This window comes from Alligator sinensis, unplaced genomic scaffold (assembly GCF_000455745.1).
Source record: "Alligator sinensis unplaced genomic scaffold, ASM45574v1 scaffold1564_1, whole genome shotgun sequence".
NCBI classification, from domain to species: Eukaryota; Metazoa; Chordata; order Crocodylia; family Alligatoridae; genus Alligator; species Alligator sinensis.
The window spans coordinates 17,600-17,866 of record NW_005843585.1 but is presented as its reverse complement, the minus strand read 5'-3'; positions in this window follow the sequence as shown (position 1 = coordinate 17,866).

The window sequence follows — 267 nt, the reverse complement described above, 5'->3', positions numbered from 1 at the left end:
GCATTATCCTCATAGGGACCCCAGAGAGTGTGGGGGCCCCAGCGCCTGAGTGAGGGCACAGTATTTAAAGGGGGAACCCCAGTGGTATGGGGACCCTAGCGCCAGTGAAGGTGCAACTGGCGGCGAGGAGCGCAACCAATGGGTTGCGGGTGGGGAACAGAGACCCCGGGTTGTGTGCGGGGTACGTAGACCCCAGCCCCAGAGAGGGGCAGCTTTGAGAAGCCCCAGCGCGGGCATGACGAGCCCCAAAAGGGGGCACCGCTAGGG